At 35.4% G+C, this 18,637-nt stretch overlaps 1 protein-coding gene across 5 annotated transcripts in view; it reads right to left on the bottom strand.

Moving 5' to 3' along the window:
* Positions 1–18,637, bottom strand: part of LOC113512140 (uncharacterized) — a 307,054-nt gene that overhangs the window by 57,296 nt on the left and 231,121 nt on the right. For 4 of the 5 annotated variants that reach the window (XM_052893855.1, XM_052893854.1, XM_026895940.3 and 1 more), the window contains one exon: positions 14,697–14,730. The exons of the other annotated variant lie outside the window; for it this stretch is intronic. The gene's annotated coding sequence lies outside the window, so the exon portion shown is untranslated. The remainder of the gene's footprint in view (positions 1–14,696; positions 14,731–18,637) is intronic. 5 annotated transcript variants of the gene reach the window in all.

Raw genomic sequence — 18,637 nt, 5'->3', positions numbered from 1 at the left:
TCGTGGCGAATGCCACAAGAATTAACTACGATGGTTTCCATGGGAACCACGTAGAGGTGGACTTGAAAGGGTATATTGCTAGCAATGGGTAGATCCCATTATTAACAATCCCTCCCCTCCCCACCCCCTACATGGTGTCACCATTCGAGAACCTCTCTTATTAGACTATTACGGTCTCAAATCGTAAAAAAAACGAAGACAATAAAGTTTTCATTAAAATTAAGAGCCGGCGCGCTTCCAATACGCATAAATTAAAACAAACATTGCGAAGGTATCTCCTGTCTAACTATTCATTACTTTGTTTGTTCCCGACATAATGGGACGAATAGGGATCCAGTGGGTGTTGGAGCTCGAATTTACATTGTACAAGAAATGTTAGTACGCAAAATTTCAACGCAGAGAACGTGAACGCGTAAATCGAAGTACAATAGCAGTTTAGAATTAGCTCGTAAGGCGAGCGGAATCGAATACTGTCTAAGCTTCTGTAGCCTCTTTTGATCTGCTTTAGAATTAAAATTTAAAATAAAATAGGATATAAGAGTTGAAATGTTAAAGAGGAAGAAATGTTTAAGACAATTGAAAATTTTATCTATATAAAATACTTATATATGTATAAAAATACAGAAAATTATTAGCATGTTACTCAGCTTTATAGCTAGGTAGAATACTCCTTTTATTCAATAAGTACAACTGACTAATTTTTGCAAAAAGTCGATAAACGAGATTTTTTTCTATGCAGCTTAGAATAGCAAACAAGCTAACAGTCAACCTGATGGAAAGTGGTAACCGTCGCCACCACCATTTTTTTTAATATTCGGCACAATTAAAAAAACAATGCCAATATTTCTTTTTTTAGTTATTAATTATTTGAATTTAGAACGCGGAAATATGTTTCTAAACAGTAGTTGCTTAGCAACAAGTCGGTTCTTCTCCGGAAAGAAAAACGGTAGCTTTAATTTTTACAAAATCGAGACCAACATGGGAGTAAACCGAAAGATGCGAAAGAATTTTCAATGGAGGCTTTTTGTATAACATGGGCACTGTAGACATACGCTAAGAAAGAATTTCCCCAACGAATACGACGAGATGGAATTGTTGGATTTGCCGAAACACGGAGACTAAGCGCGCGGGCGGAATCGCTTTAGAGTTAGTGAAATACAGTACCCATCCTTTACGAAGTCAGTTAAAAGCATCGTTCTACTATCAACTATCTACAACTTGTCACAAATAGTAGGACTATCCAGCCAGTTCAGCACTATTGACTCTTCTCTCAGACATCATTGACTGAACAAGACATCACTTTTAATTCCCAAATTAAACGTAGATTAAAAAAATAATACCATCACATTTAAATATGTTACGTATGATTTTAAAAATCTTTTGGCTCGCCATGTTTACAAACAGACTGCGCAGATGCAGGATGTCCGTGTTTAATAGTAATGAGTGCTTTGTTTAATAAGGATATCCTAATGGGCGACCCAATAACCCAAATGTGTGCGTGGCGATGTAAGTGGTACTCAACATCGGTGTCTATGTGATGAATAGTAGAATGATGAGTTTCATATTTAAAAATTGGATTATGCCTATCATTTCTTAACTAGCTTTTTTTTTTATTTTATTTTTTTATACAACTTAGAATGGCAAACAAGCTGACGGCCCACCTGATGGAAAGTGGTAACCGTCGCCTATAGACATGAGCAGTACCATGGACATAACAGAGTATACTGTTTCGTCCATGATACCCCTATGCGTTGCCATTCCTGAAGACTCAGGTGTTATTCCTCTGTACCCTGTAAATTCACGCCTTATCCCACCCTTCAAACCGAAATACAGCCATGCATTTTAATTTTATTTGACATTTTTATTATTTTATTATTTGTAGTAGCTTTATTGACTGTTTGTAATGCATGACCAAAGTGACACTTCGTACTAATAGTGATTTATTGTATATGTAATTGAAAATTAAATATATGATGTACCTGTATAAAATAGAAAATGGATAAATTCAATAATTAATATTTGCATGCCATTTGATGTGGCGAAACATAATGGACATCTTATAAACTTCACAAATGCAACACCTTTTCTACAATGTTTCTAGCAAATAAATTTCATTTCATTTCATTTCATTTCATGCAAACACAACTGCTTCACGGTTGAAACACGAATGGGACAGAGGTACCCAAGCAATCGACTTTTGTACAAAGTCTCCCTTGATTTAATTTGAATTTGGTGAAATTCTGGTGCTATTTGCACCCTTTTGTTTAGGTTCCACAAGAAAATCTGTTGAAAATGGTCCATTGCTTTTGTGTGTTTATAAAGATGAAGTCCATATCTAATTACTAAGCTTCATTTTAAGTTTCTGAATATTTATTTGCTATATATATTACATGGTTACGTCGCCTATTGATAATCCATTTTATTTTGCCATTGACAGGTTTTCTCTTATGCTGAGACCCGTCCCTCTCGGGCAGAGTGGAGACCAAGAATTGACCGGAGGAAAATGAGGAGACAACAGAGGGAAAGACATGGATGCGCATGGCGAAGTATCTGATCATATGACGGAGCCCTTCAGAGGCCTACACCCAACAATGGGTGAATCCAGAATGAAATAAATAGATAGAAATAGACTCCCATTCTTGCCTCTTTTTAATTTTTGAAGTTGCGAAGCGAAAATAAGGTTGTTGCAAGCCAAAGTCTTAAAGGTCTACGAAACATTCAACACGTCGTTCATCAGTGCGTTCAGGACTGAAGACCCTTTTTAAGTGTTTGTTTCATTCATATTATTTGATTTGGTGGTGTCTTTTGATTGTTGAAATATATCCAATGATGTCCTAAAATTGATTAAGGTACGATGAGACCGACGTGCCTAAAAGGACAAAGGTCCCTAAATAAGTAAAGTGTTTGTTGAAGACTTCTGCTATATTTAATGTCTTAAATAACATAAGATTGTTCTAATAGAAATTCAGAAAAATCTCATGAAATTCAATTAGGTAGGAGCATACGGATAGATTCTCAACCGAATTACCATGATATCGGCGCGGAATGCAATTTCTTTCGAATCACGAGGTGAGAATCAAAATGAAGGGAAAAAGGATAACAAAGGAGTCAGGAATACTAACGTATGGGATGAATAAGCGATTAAGTTTGGATTCGCGAATTCAAAATGATGAGTTCCGTCTTAAATCTGCAGAAATTGGTTTGCTCACCCGTACGTCATTTACAACGAGGTTTTTTAGTATTTAGAAACTTTAAATGAATTCAAATGTGCTAATCTCATCGTACCCTAAACATAAAAACAGACCGGGCAGAAGAACATTCTTGGATTTTCTTTCATGGATGCAACAGTGATGCCAAAATATAATTAGATAGATAATATATTGTTTGCATCAATCTACAGCACAAAAATATCAATAAAGATTAACATGTACAAAAAGAGAAAAAAAAGTAAATATATAAGAAATTTAACACAGATTGTTTCATGTATGTACACTACAGTAACAAAATGGCCACAACATAGTTCATTGCTTTACTTTCAAAAGATCAAAAGAATGATTTTCTGTTGTGGCCAAAAGTACTTCTGTTCATCAGACTCCGTATATTTAGGGAGAATTGTCATAAATGTATTTGAATTAAACAAACATGAGGAAACAAACAAACAAAAGGTTGCCTGGAAGAAATCGCTTTTAGTGATAAGGTCACCCATTTGTTTTCTCACTGTGATTATTTCTAGTAATTTGTTTGTATCTATAATGAGTTTGCTATTGTAATCTTTTGGAGGAAACAATAAAGAATATCTATCTATCTATAAACCATTTTAAAATATAACCAATACAACTACATAGAATATATAGAAACGCACGCACGGGGGAAAGGTATTGCCAGGTCGACCATTGTGCAGTTCTACCTGGAAACCATAGTTCTTGTGGAATTAGTCACGATGGATTAACTGACTTGCTTTTATCGTCACCTATCATTTATCACGGGTTCCCACCACCGTATACCGAAAAAGCATGCTCCCACAACGATATGCGTTAGCAAGCCATAACTGATTTATATATTAAAAGAACGGGAGCCGTCAATGCCCCAAACTAAATGCTAATATTCTGGATTCCTGAGATACAGACCTCTGATCTAGTTTAGGGTCCAGTCTCCCACAAGTTTTACAGACCATTTTAATTATACATACATATATAATTGTATTTTTTCATGTAACTGTATTTTTCTGTAAAATTTGTGGAGAAAATAAATAAATAATTTAAATAAAAAAAAATTAAAATATTAATATCTATTGACAAGCAAAAAATTCAAATTCACTACTTGAACTCCCCTTAAAAAAATAATCATCATCATATCAGCTCTTAACTGTCCTGCTGAAAATAAGTCTTCCCAAAAGGAGACTTTTACAAGTTGCCACGCTTGGCAAGCGGGTTGGCAACTGCAATTAAACTTTGGTGATTAAAAAGAGTACTCTGCTGCCCATCCTCTGACTATTAAGTTCCCTTAGTCGCCTCTTACGATACCCATGGGAAAAGAAGGAAGGGCTCATTCCATGGGATCACACGGCATAGAAGAATGCCAATGACGATTTTAGATTACACCCTGTTCTGAAAGATCAACTAAAAACACAGACCCAAACTAAATATTTAATAACAAATACAATTGTGTGTTCCAAAAGGAATTTCTGAATGAAAAAAAAAAACTTAGAGAAAAACGTGTAAATATTTGAGGTACCCTTTTCCTTGCCTCATTTCCTCGTTTCCTTACCTGCCTCAACTCTGTGAAAGGAAAATGAACACAAAAGTTAAGTAGCTGCTTGGACGCTTACACACCTCTCTGTCTAAATATTTACATAAAGGCACATAAAGGCATCCTTACTTTGGAATGCGTGGAGCGTGCAGCGGTTTGCAGGTATACGAGTATACTTACAATTTTTACCACTTACACTAACTTTAATCTACGACTTCGTCCGCGTGACCGGAATACGTTTATTCGTCGAGATAAATCAGGGTACAGAAGAAACACCTGAGTCCTCAAGAATGGCAACGCATGGGGGGTATCATGGGCGAAACAGTATAATCTGTTATGTCCATGGTACTGCTCATGTCTGTAGGCGATGGTTACCACTTTCCATCAGATGGGCCGTCAGCTTGTTTGCCATTCTAAGTTGTATAAAAAAATCCTCCATTTCATTTAGTACGTGTATACCAAATTTCGAAGTCATTGGGTAAGCCGTTATGTTGCTAAGAGGTTATTAAGTATAATAATTTGTACCTATCCATCAATGAATTGGGATGCTTTAGTAGACTGTAAGGCGAATATTTGTATTTCACAATAAAAATCAATATCTGTAAAAACAATGTTCTGGCAAATAAATCTATCTATCTATCTATCTATCTATCTAAGGTAACAAACGATGTCACTTTCACATTTATAATATTAAAAACATTGTTTTGCCCTTACCATTTTTATATCAGGATAAAATTATAAATAATTTTCACTCAGATGTTTGACTATATAAGAACATTGTAACAACTCTATATTAAGTATATGAATGCATTATAATATATAGTAATAAATAAATATATGTTATTCATACATACCTTAACAGATCAATGAATTTAAATGAAATTTTATTTGGTAATAAATTAACCATATCCTGCATTAATGTTGATATTTTTGTCCTAATCCACGATAGTAAAACAGTAACTCTATTTATTTATTTATAGGAAAGCCAGGGCTACACTAGAGCAAAAAGATACAGTATAGGATCACAAAATAAGCCACTTATAGGTTTTCACAAGTAGCAACAATATAGATACAAGGCGCTGTACACAAAGCAACAAAAATAGGAGTTAACAAAAAAAAATACGAACAAACAAGAGGAACGAAAACAAAAAATAAAAAATATAATAACGATGAATAAAATACAAAGTAAAAATGCAAATATTTGATTAAAATATGGCCTTCTTATCCATACAATAGTTATTCAAACTGACTATGAATAAAAAAATTGCCTACTCAGTTGGTCTCTCACTGATATTATATTTTTCGAAAATAGATCTATATTAAGAGTTTTAGAAATAGTATTAAAGTTGTTGCTAGCCCGCCAAAGGAACGAATTTTGTCTATAATTCGATGACACTAGTGGGACAAATAGAGTAGAATTATGCCTTCTAGACTTAATTGGTACATGTAGTTTTAATTTTTGTAGTAGTTCAGGGCAATCAACCTCAGCGGAAGCTATCCTCATCAGATATGCAATGTCAGCGATATTTCTGCGCTTTTAGAGTGGGAGAAGGCGGTGTCTTTTACAGAATTCAAGATAGTCTCAGAAGAATCATATCTATCATGTAATCGTCATCATAATCATAATCATCAATAAACTTACAGCTTATTGTTCTTTAAGTGACTATACGATAAAAAACTCATCGAAATCGGTCCAAAATTCGCGAATTCGCGTAACAATACACTGGTATCGTGAACTTCCTTTTCTTTAATTTTTTTAAGAAAATATCGAAAAGTTACTTTGTTTTTTTTTTCCTTTCACTGCGTCCACTTTACTAGTGCAAATCTAGACATTCACGGTAGAAAGTGAACCATTTCTGTCAAATTGGCCATCATTTAGTTTAGAAAGTGACTCACAAAACATTAAAGAACAATTGATTACACAGCTTGTTAAAGCGTGAGACGTTTAGACGTTTAACGGTTACATCTAAATTTTAGATTAATGAAGTGGAAAAGAATGAGAGTAAATTATCTAAAATCGGTCTGTCTATATTCGCGCCAGGTCCGTTGTGGGGTAGGCAGAGGGAACCGAGGCCGGAGGATTCTTTTTTTTATTCTACTTAGAATGGCAAACAAGCTAACGGCCCACCTGATATTTTCCATCAGGGTAACCGTCGCTCTTAGACATGAACTACTCTTTCGCCCATGATACCCCCCATGCGTTGCCATTCCTGAGGACTCAGGTGTTATTCCTCTGTACCCAGTCAATTCACGCCATAACCCACCCTTCAAACCGAAACACAGCCATACAAACAAAACTGCTTTACGGTTGCAACACGATTAGGACAGAGATACCCAAGCAATTGACTTTTATACCAAGTCTCCCTCTGGTATTTAATATTTATATTATATATATATATATATATATATATATATATATATATATATATATATATATTATACATTACACAGTATTCTCACATTGATTGTACAAGATAAGCGATCTACATGTTTTATACAAGATGTATGTTTGGCAGTGTAAGTACCAAGATACTTACATGTATTCACCATTTTTGTTGCTAACGTCTCACATCCGAATAAAGGCACGCGGAACATGATTGATAGGCGAATAGAAAATTATAATGTATCCAATATTATTGGCGGGAAAAAAGGAACAGCTGCGCCGATATTCAGATATAATATAGGCACATACGTGGACAACCTATCGATCCTTAATAGTCTTTTTATGGCCTTTAAAAAGACCGTTTCAAGTAATAGGTCGTTTAACATGACGTAGGGTTAACCTCCTTTAAAATTGGTGGAATGAGCTGCTGTAAAAAAGAGAAGGGATATATTTCTTTTCGCACGTGACATTCTTGGTGTTACAGGCGTCCATAGGTTACGGTAACCCGTTCACTATAAGACGTACTGTGCTTGTTTGCCGTCATAGCTGTATAAAAGTTTGGGCATTTAAAAATAATGTCAGGTGAAAGTGTGACAAAAGAAGTATATGCTGGTTTTCACCACCGTACAACCCGCTACAAACTAAAGTTTCATCCCAATCATCTGGACGAGTGGTGGTCTTCCACCGTGCGTATTACAAGACACTTTCTTCACAACAACACAATCACTCTTTGGAATCAACATCCAGTAGCAGAATTTCAGAACCGATACTACATCATTATTTTCAAGAGCATTCTTTTCTATTCATTATGAATGGGTTCTTATTTTCGATATTATATATTGGTTAATCAATATCAAATATATCCGTTATTGGACCAACATATGTAAACTAACTAAATGTAATATTGTAACTATTATATTTAGATATTACTAGACACCCACGCTTACATAGAAACTTACTTTTACATTTATAATAATAGTAAAATATTAATACGAACACGATTAAATATTTCAAAAACAAGCACCATTCAACGACGCGACGATTAGGTAAGACAGATTTTGACGGCCAAAAATACAAGTACTAAATAAATTACACCAATTGACCGAACCTAAATTAATCGAGCTGGACAAATTGGAAGATCCTTTTTTTCAATTAGTCCTATCAATGAATTTAACCCGGAATTGATTATGCAAAACAAGCACTCTTCTCGGAAATTCGTCTTAGAATAACAAGCTAAATTTATATAAAAATATCCGCTGTATAATCGAATAACAGCGATACATGTTTCCTACAAATAAAATTTAAATAAATCCTTTACAGTGCTACCTGCTAGACTATAGAACTCTCTCGCAAATGATACCAAATTAGCCCAGAGCATTCGTGCTTTCAAAAATCAAACAAAAAGATTTTACAAAACATAATTTTTATCCTCTATTTATATGTTATTTATTTGGAATTTTATTTATCTATAGATAGGTAATATCCTGTAGATAAATAAAATCGGAATCGAGTTTTCTAACATCGGGGGGTATCATGGGCGAAACAGTATATGTTACTTTATTATGTCTATGGTACTGCTCATGTCTATAGGCGACGGTTACCACATCTTGTTTCATGTTAGTCATTCTAAGTGTATAAAAAAAAAATCTCCCATATCCCATCACTCATAAATAGGTAAGCTGATCAGAATTATTTTGTTTAATTCGCTACCTACTATTACTATTATTATTTTTAATAATTTTTACGACCTTCTCTATTAGTACATACTAATGGTAGCGGAATTAAACAAAATAATTCTAATAGTAGATTAGAATTATTTTGTTTAATTCCGCTACCATTAGTAAGTCCAGTGATATGGACTTTTGCAAAAAACACCTAATTCGGTAAAATACACCCATAAACTGTTATGAAAACACATGTTTTGCTATTCCCAAAAAAATCTAATATCAACTTCGTAATTGCTTTTAGGTGGGACGAAAATATAGCAGAATATTTAGAAAAAATGTTTTTACGGTGAGAAAAAAAGATAAATTAAATTATTTTCGCAGCTTCAAGGCAAGAATTTAAATTAAATTTCACTTTTAACACTGTAGAATTACATTTAGGCTATGTTAATTTCAAACCGGTATTTTATTATGTTAAAATAGGGAATTTTACATAAAGTGAAGCGTAGGTGGCGCCACCGAAATAGAACGTAAACAAAATTAGATATAATTTTTACTAATTACAAGAGGAAAATTTTTTTTCGATTAAAAAATCTCACACTAAGCTCCAGTATCAGCGTTTAACATAGGCTGTATATTATTTTCTACATACCCGTGCGTAGCCGGGACAGATCACTAGTTTGGAAGTAAGTTATCGCATATCAAAACACTTCATTTCTGATTCTTTATTCATTATTATCATCTTAGCCATTATCTGTCCACTGTTGGACATAAACCTCTCCCATGGACTGCCATAAGGAATGGTCCTGACCCACCTGCATCCACTGACTTCCATTGCAATGCATTTGAGGTCGTCACTCCATCCAGTGGAGGGTCGCGCTACACTGCGTTTACCCGTACGAGGTCCCCACTCCTTTCTTCATCGGTTAACGGTTGTTCAAGCTATGTGACTAGTACATCGCCACTTCAGCTTACTTATCTTTCTTTATTATCAATGATATGTAATTATGATAAAAACAAACCTATGTTATGTTATGTTATGGTTACCACTTTCCATCAGGTGGGCCGTCAGCTTATTTGCTATTCTAAGTTGCATACAAAAATACAAAGAGAGCTTATAGCACACTTTGTGTACAATACAATAACGCATTCCGAGCGATGCTCAACTTGCCATAGCTGGCATGTTCTCAGAGAACAGGGTTAATGATTTCTTTGCTATTTTAAGTAAAAATAAAGCAAAATTCCATGAAAGATCAATGAAAATAAATAATCCTACTGTTAAGACAGTATTCCACAGTGCGTACCTGATGATCAAAAAATTTACAATAGAATTATTTTAATTGGTTGGTATTTTTTTAATTAACGGTTGTATAGTGTAATGTAATCTAAAAATTGTAATTAATTAAAATTAAATTATTACCGTAATGAATGTAAACTACGGGTGTATATCTGAAATAAAAATATTTATTTCAGGTATATCTGTTAAATCCTATTATCTCTCCCTTTAAGTTTTTTTTTTCCCGTGTTCTCTCTTCATCTTCTAGTTTCACTCTCTCCTATTGTATATGTGTTTTTAAGTTGTGAATGATTATGTATGTATTTTTTTATATGTATACATGTTTATATATTTATATTTTTGTATATATTAATTTATATATATTAATAGTGCGCCACCCATCCCGTCTTTTTTTTCTCAATGTCCTCTACCCAAAGGTTGTCTGGAAGAGATTGTTTAGCGATAAGGCCGCCTTTTGTATCATTTCTCATTACAAATAAATGTATTTACTATTTTATAAATGGTGCAATAGAGTGTAAATAAATTAATTATTATTATACTATTATTAGGTTTTGTTCCATTGTTTCTGCCTACCCTAATGGGAGACAGGCGTGACAGATATGTATGTATGTATATTGTTATTAATGTATTGTAGGCAGGTATAGGCAGTCAATCCATGTACTTTTCATTCAAATCCGTTTAAGCGTATTCGAGGAGTAAACGGCTACAAAATTTTACATTTATAATATGAGAAGGTTAGTACTCGCCGTCCGTTCTCCGTACGTCTAAGTATGTTAAGCCGTTTAAGTAAATCTGCCAAGCCGCTTACTTGCAGTATACAAGTACCTACTAGTATTACATCATCAAATAGATATAAAATTTCATCCCTTCTTTTTTTACTGCGCTGATGTTTCGTGATTCTTTCTCATAATCATTTTGTGACGATTGAAACCGCCTTTTTTGCGATGCAAAACAATTACATACTACGAAAGAAAAGTAGATAATATTCAAACACAAACATACATATCTGTTACGCCTGTCTCCCATTAGGGTAGGCAGAAACAATGGAACGCCAAATGCTTCGATTCAAACAAACCTCTTTCGCTTCTTCCACATTCATCAATCTTGTCATACACGCTCGCCGGTTACGGGTACTTTTAATTTGTCCCTTCTTCAGCACGTCGCCTATTTGGTCGACGTTATTCAAATACAAAATATTCAAACAAAAAATGTACACTGCTAATTGTCGCAGCCTTTCCACGCCCTTATTGTTGGACACAAGTCAACCCTAAAACACCAACCAATAGGCACAATAGACCGATAAAGCCGTCATGGCAATTCAATCCGCAACACTACAAACAGCGGACGGAGTAATTTGTTCGTCAACTACAAATAACCGACCTTAATTACAGTGACAGCTGTAATCAATCAGTTCCGTGTTGGCTGCCGATGTTTGCATGGTCGTGTTTACCCCGCCGGCCAGTGAGGGTTGGCCGTGCCCACATAATGAGTGTCCTTTTACATTCATATGCTGGTAAACTATTCGATTAAGGGGAGAGATCGTTAGTAATAGAGGTTTAATGACACTATTGCTAGCAATACACCCTATTACGTGGATCTCCATTTTTTTTATGAGTGATAATGAAATGGTAACCCCGCCTGCGCTAACGGTATACGCTGGCGGGGCACCAGTGAGTGATGATATTTTTTTATTTTTTTTTATACAACTTAGAATGGCAAACAAGCTGACGGCCCACCTGATGGAAAATGGTAACCGTCGCCTATAACCATGAGCAGTAGCATAGACATAACAGAGTATACGGTTTCACCCGTGACACCCCCCCATGCGTTGCCATTACTGAGGACTCAGGTGTTATTTCTCCGTACTCAGTAAATTCACGTCATATCACGCCCTTCAAACCGAAACACAGCCATGCAAACACAACTGCTGTATGGTTAAAACACGAATGTGACAGAGGTACCCAAGCAATCGACTTTTGTACAGTCTCCCTCTGGAAAAAAAGGTGACGATAAAAGCAGGTCTCTTAGCCCATCATGACGAATTTCACTAGAATTAACCACGACTGTTTCCAGGGGGAACCACGTACTAGGCCGTCAGCTTGTTTGCCATTCTAAGTTACATAAAAAAAAGACTAGAAACCAAAAAAGTCAAGCATCCAGATATGTATATTTAATTACAAGACAGTTGAAATAAGTAAAACATAAGCATTCATACCATGGATGCAGACGACGTAGCACAGTCGCCCTCTTCAGGTGAAATTAATTAAACAATATGCATTATTTACTATAACCGCTTCTAGCTGCTGTTAACCATCAATGAACTTAATGTACTTTAAAAGCATAAAGTGGCTTCATAATTGCCAAGTCCTAAATTTTAATGTAACTTATTAGTACATTAGACGCCGCTCTAGTCGGGAGTATGTCAACCAAATAGGCCACGTATTGAAGAAGGGCCATATTAGAAGTACCCGTAACTGTCGAGCGTGTATGAAAAGATTGATTGAACTTCTACAGAAGCGAAAGAAGTTTGAATCGAAACATTTCGCGTTCCATTGTTTCTGCCTACCCTAATGGGAGACAGGCGTGACAGATATGTATGTACATTTGGATGTGAAACTGAATCGAGTAGACGAGAGACATGCAAGTGTTCGTAATATAACTTATTTAGGTCTGAAAGCCATTGACCTTAGTGTGGCGAACGAAAATAAATGCACGGAATTAAAGCGTCTAGATGGTGCATATATGAACCATTAATGTCTTCTAGTTATAGAGGGCGCTCCATTTAGATAGATAGATACTCTTTATTGTTTCCTCCAAAAGATTACAATAGTAAACTTATTATAAATATAAATAATTACAATAAATAATCATAATGAGAAAACAATGGGCGACCTTATCGCTAAGAGCGATCTCTTCCAGGCAACCTTTGGATGGAGAGGAGTAATTATAAACAATTTGGTAGGAGGCACGATGAAAAAATTTATAATATAAAAATTATCCCTACTCATTATTATATATATATATATATATATACACACATACATACACACACATATACATATATACACATACACATTAGATGCTGTGATATATGGATAATTAGTAATATTAGTACAAGAGCAAAGTTGAGTCAGACTACGACTTCGTGAATCAGAGTACTCAGACCTTTCCAGCGGTAAAAACAATTTGATTTCGAAAGTCAACAATTAAGTTTTCACTTCATAAGAATAACCAATGTGACTTTAAATTTAATTTTAATCATAATAGCGAACGGGAGTAATATCTGTTGATTTCATATATAATATATATAAATTTATATTATAAGTTATTATCCTTTTAGAAATGGAGATTTTTAATTAAGCACTTATTATTAGCAATCGTGTTCAATTAACACATCTAGTCACACTAGTTCCTTGATCAAGAACTGCCACACATTAGCGCTTGTAAAAAAAACTGTAAACTTCACCTTGACGTAATGTTTCCTATGACGCATTCCCATTCATGTTTGTTTTTATTAGCATTTTAATTAATAGTCTCACGCAGGGGCATGGGACTAAGTATATATATGTTATTTTTTTTATGGGTGAAAATGGTATGGTAAAGGTAACTCCGCCTGCGCTAATGGGATACGCTGGCGGAGCACCAGTGAAGGGTGAAAGATGAGAATGAAAACAGGCCAGTTAGCCCATCATGATAAATTCATCAGGAATTAACCATGATAGTTTCCAGGGGGAACCGCGAGGAGGTCGACCTGGTTGGGTATATTGCTAGCAATGGGATTCTCAGTCTCCATTACTAACAATCCCTTCCCCCCAAACTATACATATGTTATTACTGATGTGCTAGAGTAACTATATAAGTATGGGATTGATAATTATAGGGATAAGCGGCCTATTGCTAGCAATATACTCTAGGTCAGATCACTGATCTTAGCCAAAAAAGCGAAGCGATAAACCTATCAGGTCAACCTTCACGCGGTTACCCCTGGAAACCACGGTGGTTAATTCCATTCTGATGGACAGATGCGCTCGCGGGGCACTAGTTAGGGATGATAGGTGAGATTAAAAAGAGAAGTCAGTTAGCCCATCGTGTCGAATACGCCTAGAATTTAGCACGATGGTTTCTAGTGGGAACCACGTGGATATCAGAATATCCACGTGGTCCCCACTAGAAACCACGTCTTCTTGTTTAGTCCATTAATATTTATTAATAACAATGCTTTTACAGTTATTATGATATTTATATAATTAGTTTGTACTATATACAAATATATAAAAAATATAACTTATACTTAAAACATTACTTAAAAATAAACATTTTTTTATATCACTGTCAACTGGTAACCCTACCAGTGGAAATGCAGCAAGTCTCGTAGGTACCCACCTACGAAACTTGTTGCATTTGCATGCTGAATGACCATGGAGATGCGTTGACCAAAATATAGGCCAGCTTTCTGGTCGCCTAAGGATTCCACCAGCCGGCGTGATATCTCTTTAAAAAGACTCATGGCCTCGGGACCCTACGTACCAACGGCCCATAGTCTTCTTATATAAGTCATAAGGCATGTGCTCTTTTAAATGTACAAATTTAAATTTTTACTAACCTCAAATATTCGTGACGTTGACGGTTCTTTACATCTGAAAATAAAAAAAAAAAACTTATAATAACAGATAACTTATAACTTGTCGTCCTCCGTGGCGCAGCGGTCAACACGCCAGCATGCGACGTGGAGGCCCCGGGTTCGATCCCCGGCCAGGTCATGATGGAAAACGATCTTTTCCTGATTGGCCTGGGTCTTGGATGTTTATCTATATATGTATCTATTATAAATATAGTATCGTTGAGTTAGTATCCCATAACACAAGTCTCGAACTTACTTTGGGGCTAGCTCAATCTGTGTGATTTGTCCGTATATAAAAAAAAAAACTTATGTTCTACGTTTTATACTATAAGATAAAACCGAATTCAATGTCTACGAGACTAACACGTGGGTAAACTTTTGAAACGAAAAACGAATCATTAAAATAGGTTTAGAATTGGCAACGGTAATACATGTCCGTCAAATGCGAACTTCCTTTTTGAAATGGCCAGATAAATGTTGTTTTGGAACTCTGGCGCCCTGATTAATGACATTTGTGGATGCAAACTTTCACGGCCACTGATTGATGGGGTTCCTTAAAAAAATATCACCATTATTTATGACGAAATAACATTTTATATGCCGTACTTCTCATACATTCTCACATGTAACTTAAGTATTTTTTTAATGGAATGGTTGCCATGACTGCGCTAACGGTATACATTAGCGGGACACCAGTAAGGGATGATAATGATAGGTGAGGATAAAAGGCAGGTCAGATAGCTCATGATGAACATACTTGGAATTCAGCACGATGGTTTCTAGAGAGGACTATGTGGAGGTCGACCTGACAGGGTATGTTGCTAGCAATGGGACTGGTAGTCCGCATGACTAACAAACTCTTGTCCCCAAAATTGAGTATTGTGAACAAGGTAAGTTATACAGAAAACTACGACTAAAACCTTGTATATGGTTGCATTTTTAAAAACCAACGAATAATATTAATTTATATTATTTATTTATTTTAGACGACTCGCTTCCATTTTTGTTGGTAAGTGTACTTAAAAACTATGTTAATACTCAATCACTAATAATGGTCTAGTCCTCTCTATTACTATCTAATTTATTTACAAACATGTTTAGGATACCAGAGGGAGACTTTGTACAAAAGTCGATTGCTTGGCTACCTCTGTACCATTCGTGTTTCAACCGTGAAGCAGTTGTGTTTGCATGCTGTGTTTCGGTTTGAAGGGTGGGATATGGCGTGAATTTACAGGGTACAGAGGAATAACAACTGAGTCCTCAGGAATGGCAACGCATGAGGGGTATGATGGACGAAACAGTATACTCTGTTATGTCCATGGTACTGCTCATGTCTATAGGCGACGGTTGCTTGACCTCGTCGATCGATACTGTGCGTGCGAGTGTCATCGACCTAAATTCAACCTAATAACCAATTTTCCAACCGATATACGCACCTTTATTACATGTTATCTACATATGAGTACAATTAAAAGTTGGAACAAAAGAATTTAGGTAATATTGCGATCACGTGTATATTGTCAATTAGCATATAAATTAGAGATAAAATATCGTTGCTCGGCCACCGGGATGTATGTCTGTATGTCCCCGTTCGGATGTTTGTTTACACGATATATCATAACAGGAACAGATATATGGTGTAAGATATGAGCGGAGCGATCAATAACTATGTTTATGTAATATATTATATATTATTTATTATAACAAGTAGTTTAGTTAGTGTACTAGCTTTTACCCGTGACTTCGCTTGCTCCAATACAAAACTTTCATCCAAGACCGCCTTTTGTACTTTTTTATGTCTATAATTTGATCTGTATTTTATCTTATTTTAAACGAACTTTTTAAATGTCATTGCATATTTTTATGTACTAGTTTCAATAAAGATTTAAAATAAATAAATTAATATTTCTACTAAATACAACGACCTCAATTATGATAAAATATGCAGATGAATTGCCGGCATAGAATGGGCCACCTCTGCCTTTCCCGTGGATGTCGTAAGAGACGACTAAGGAAACTTAATGGTAGAGGGATGAACAGCAGGATCCCTCTTAAAAGATCACCAAAAACCTAAATGCAGCTGCCGACCCAACTTCCAAGCATGGCAACCATCTCAAAACAAGGCAAAACTCTCCTTTAGGTAGGTCTATGTTCAGAAGTGGACATTAATTGTCCCGCTGATATGATGACGACACCGATGAAACTCAACGATCCATCCATAGTCAATTTAGACTTGAATTTAGAACATGGAATAGAGTGTCTGCAAACAGATTTTATTTAGGTAACGAATACTGTTTTGCATCAAAAAGAAAAACATCATTAAATCAACAAAATAATTAATTAATACGGCTAATATTTGAGTGTATAATATTACTGAAATTAATAAGTAGAATAAATGTGTTTATTTTACTGTTATAAATTTGCCATATTCAAATAAACGTATTAACTCTTCATGTACCATACCATTTCAGAAATAAGGGTGCATTTCGTATATTGTATTGATTGCAAAAAGAATTAATCCGTTTATTGTTCACGATGTTATCTATCTCTCTCTCTCTCTCTCTCTCTCTCTCTATATATATATATATATATATATATATATATATATATATATATATATATATCTTTTCGTCCACTTCATTACTGAAGGTTGTGTCCTTGAAAGATGCCTGTTGCCTCTCTTAAGATATGACTCCACATCGCACGGTCTCCAGCCTCTCGCAAGACAACTGCAATTGATAGTCCCGTATCGGCGGTTACTTGGTCCGTCCATCGACTAGGTGATCGTCCGCGCGGTCTCTTCCCTTCTATCAAACAAACTACAACAATTAGCATGTCCAGATTGTCGGACTTTTGACGAGCAATATGACCAAAGTATCCGAGTATCCTCCGATAGCAGACTACGATATTATACAAGGGTACAATAATGCAATAAACTGCCAGACGATTGGTCTGCATTCCAATCCAAATATTTATTCCATTCTTGGAAGACAATCGTGACTGCTAAAAATCAGTTATATGTAAACACGGATGTCCACGTAACGGTCGAGTTACTCCACTAGTTTGACGATTTGTTATTGTGTTCCACATTCGATGATCGTCTGTTTGTACAATATGTCATCGGTCCTGTTACGACTGTGGTTTAATTGATAATAAAAATAAACCAAATATAGTTAGATATACATATTTATACATCTGCTGATAGTAAAACAACGGTTTAAATATAGTAATTTATAGTATTAAATTAAAAAATATACGTTTATTATAAATTTTTTATAACGCATAATTTGACATTATTTAGTATGTCACCATATGGTCCAGAGATAAAATAGGCCACCCCATCGTTTCCGTGGATGTTACCAGAGGTGACTAAAGAAGGGCGAGGGATGGGCAGCAGCGTCCCTTTTAAAACATCTCCAAAGTCTAACTGCAATTACCAATCCGCCTGCCAAGCGTGGCAACTACTGACACTCCCTTAGTCGCCTCTTACGACACTCACGGGGTGGCCTATTCTAATCGGGACCACACGGCAAATACTGGTCTGATAAGATTGGCTCTGTAGAAACATCTTTAAAATCGACTTAGTAGTAGTTTAAAACAAAATAACTGGTTTTATTTATTTATTACATCCACTGGGTGAGCCTTACAGTCTTCCAATACGCTCACCCAGGAAAGCATGAGTACAATAACATATAAAAAGGAATATTACACAAAAATATTAAACAAAAATAATATAAAAAGATTTAACTGAAACAAAAAACGTCTGAACACAAATACTCTGTGGTCACTCGACGAAACTCCAGCACACAATTGAAGTCGGCTTTTTTGTGGGACACATTCCTATAGTCGCTAGCTCTCTTGACTCGGACCGATCTAGCACTGAACCGTGAACCCACACCAGCGGTTTTTGCCGGTAATGTAAA

This window comes from Galleria mellonella, unplaced genomic scaffold (genome assembly GCF_026898425.1).
Source record: "Galleria mellonella isolate WM207_F2 unplaced genomic scaffold, CSIRO_AGI_GalMel_v1 utg184, whole genome shotgun sequence".
NCBI classification, from domain to species: domain Eukaryota; kingdom Metazoa; phylum Arthropoda; class Insecta; order Lepidoptera; family Pyralidae; genus Galleria; species Galleria mellonella.
The sequence above is the reverse complement of the archived record's forward strand: the minus strand, read 5'-3'. Positions and strand labels throughout refer to the sequence as shown.